The following is a 3653-nucleotide window of genomic DNA, read 5'->3' on the forward strand; positions in this document are numbered from 1 at the left end:
CCCACGAAGGATTGTAGATCCTGAGAAACAGACGGCGATATTCGATTACTGTAACGGATTAACCGTCGAAACAATGAAGATTACGTCGAATTGGGGCCAAGCAGAGTGGCAGTAGGGTAGAGTTTATAGACCTATACGTACCTGCGATCCAGATGAAGATTTCCCCTCATCCAAAATTTAGCCCACGGCCATTGTGGGATTAGATCACTTGCCTAACTGCTAATCGCATGCTCAACATCCGTAAATTTTCGAGCCTACGAACCTACGGAGCTTGATTTTTTTTTTCACGATATATGGCTCGCATGATTCTCACCTCGAAAAACAGAAAAAAGTAAATCTATAAAAATGGCGCTCACTTTTTCCTGTCCGGATGGATTTTTTCTCCTTAGACAGTTTCTGCGTGTAATGCGCGTGTGTGAATATATCTGTACGATATATTATAAAAATAGCCGAAAAATAAGTTGCGTGACTGGTTTTGTGGATTTGCACGTTACATACGCGCGTCTGCAGCAGGTCTCAATTTCCGCTTACATTAAGTCGTTCTTCGAATCGACCACGAACTTTGTTACTTAAAATCAGCCGTTTATATTCCAGTATTAAATTCCCTCGTCTCGAGATAACGAACGTCTATATTTTATACCTCTTAGAAATCCACGGTGTAAGATATCCTTGCCTAGGCAAGTATAGCTACGTATACAAACGCGTTGGGATATCAATTAGTGGAACTCATTGTCTCGAGTCGATGCAAAGAGCGATGTGTGTGTGTAACAGTACGCACCGTAAAGTCGCGGGCGTAATGGGCGCGAATTGCGGTGGCTAAAATTGAAAGTGGCTTCGTTCCTACCGCGGTATTATAAGATTATTATATGGGCGCCAGCCGGGACGTCGGGACGTCGGGACGACGGGGGCACGAGCTGTTTATGCAAATTTATTTTTGTCTCACCTCGACTTAATCTGCTCGTTATAAATTTGATCCGGTGTACACGACCGCCTGCACGGATAGTTTTCATTCCGCCAATGTGACGGCCGCACCTTGGGTACGGTATAAAAAATGAAGAAACAAAAAATAAGAAATAAAAATAATGAAATAAAAACACCGTAAAAAGAACAAGGATCAGGACCTAGAAACCGATCTATGCCCGGGTGTCACCGGGAGAGGTTAATGGGTATAATTGCACGGGGGCAGCAGAGACAGTGATATCGCGCATAAGGGGAATGATGGAAATGGACTTTCTAAAATTTGCTTTTAACGCGCGAGGATCGCGCGGCGCGATCAATGGACATTTGTTAATATCGCATTAGGCCCAAAATTGCTCGTTGCGCAAGGGTTTTGCCGAGCAACTCCGAGGAATATTATTACACTTAGGTATGCCGATTTGAAAGCATTCGATAAATCTCAACGACTACTTTGATTTGAATTGATAATTGATGTACCATAAGATTTCGTTATACATGCCGTATAAAATGCCCAGAAGCGTCTGTATAATAATAACGTGTAATACGAATACGTCGAAGATACCTGACGATTTGATGTTCGAAACCATATGAAGACGATTGTTCATTTGTTTCAAACAATCGTCCAACTATTGAGAAACTAACAGTTTCGAATGTTCGTCGCAGGTCACGATGCGAAGCGAATAAAATTTTACAGTACGCGTATGAAGACACAAAATTCGCGATTATGTAATTTGTAGAGAGCGTGAATGATTTTCGTTTTTGGAATTTACCTACCTGTGCGAAACGATCTCTGAATCGATTTAATTCAAACCACGTATTTTCAATGTCGATACGAGGGATGATATCATTTTTCGACACGAAATCGGGAAACGTGAAGAGTTATGACGGTCGATTTTGAAAGTGAAAGTTCGCATGATAACCCGGTTTCATATGTTTAATAACTCTGATCGACGACAGCTTGATTGAAGTGGCATGGAGAATAAGAAACGGATACATGCAATATGCATATGTCAAGTTTATCTGCAAATTCGGTCCAATTATTGTCTGCGCTTTCGTATCGTTCATCGTCTTATATCTACTGCCTCGTATTAATTGGCGGTTATTCAAGCGCAGTATCCCCCCTGCCAAAACATTTATTATGCAAATTTTTGACCCCGTAAAACAGGATGAAAGATTATGCATCTCGGTCAGCGCGATACGGATGACGGTGGTAAGATCAATTTGACAATTAGCCGGTTCGTTCGAAGGCTGTATACCTACCCAGTCTAGTATCGGCACCAAAGCTTTTAGGTTTAGGTACTTGTATGTGTATTGTGTAAGTATACAACATAGGCAACTCCTTGGAGAGACTCGAAACTATTTGCATAAACATTATACCGACACGGTTAACGCCGATTCCTGTCTTATTAAAACACCTTCAATTATTCGACACACTGCATACGCTGTTATACTTTCTCGGTGTAACGTAATTTTGCTTGCAACTTGTGCGCGCTTCCACTTCCGCCTTCGGTACTGAATTGCGATCATTGAACGCTCATTGCAAAGATATTTTGAAAATATTGTTTCATTTATCAAGTAAATTTTTTAGTTAGCTCATCTCATTATACAAACTATATTCGTGAGTTTTTTTCAGTAATAATAACTGGGCTCGATTATACACAGCCAAAGGGAGTATTGTTTGCAACGATTTCTTTGAAATTTGGATATGCCATTGACAGATTTGAAGCGATTTTGAATTGGCCGTACCACAATCATCTTTGATTTGCGATACGTGTTTTTTTCATGCGACACCTACTGCAGATTGACCTTTGGAAAAAATATCTTTGAAAACGTTGTGCGTATGTGTTAAAAGGCGAATTGAAAAGGATATACTGGAATATACTGTCCAGAATAAAAATGTCAGTACGTGAAGAAAAACGAAGGAAAAGTAATGATCTCCACTGTGAACAAGATGTAACAGTGATAGTATATACAAAATTGACCAACCGAATTCTGACATCCCTGTAAAAATTATAGATCATCCCGTATTGCGCTCAGTATTCTAACAAAAAATTCGTTTGTTACAGTTGCTAGAAAATTCTAGTGAAACGGGTATCATTAAAATAACGGTTCAAATACTGTTGGAATCTTAAAAAAATTGGTACAAATACCATTTAGTGTGATTATAGTTGTAAATACGACATTATCTAACTTATTATAGCGCAATATCTATTGTAAATGAAAAAATATAATACGAGTAACCACAATGAAAAATAATAGTACCTATCACTTACTAGATTTTCTGGTCACAGTTACAAAATTGTAATTAGATTTTTGACTTATGGTAGATAATAAAAATGGTTAAGAACGACTAGAAATTTCTCTCGGTTTATGCAATTAGCGAGTATATGTAGTTCCTGTATTATCACTTCTCTTGCACGAGGTGCACTAGAAACGGCAATGGAACGGTAGCTCTCTTTCGCAGAACTGTTACCCTAGTCGAGCGACAGGAAGTGTTGCCAACGAAACTAATTCTTCATCCATCTCGACGAACGTAGTGAATTGATTCCTTCGCGCCATTGCAGTCCCCATAGTCATAGAACTCGACTCGGTTGTCCCAGGGGTTCCAAGTCTCGTAGGATTAGGGCTGTGTCCTGTTAGGGGATGGAGTCTCCTTTCACCCTGCCCTGCCACACAAAATCAAGGGTCCTGCAGGA

The sequence above is a fragment of the Neodiprion lecontei genome, chromosome 1 (assembly GCF_021901455.1).
Source record: "Neodiprion lecontei isolate iyNeoLeco1 chromosome 1, iyNeoLeco1.1, whole genome shotgun sequence".
Taxonomy (NCBI): Eukaryota; Metazoa; Arthropoda; class Insecta; order Hymenoptera; family Diprionidae; genus Neodiprion; species Neodiprion lecontei.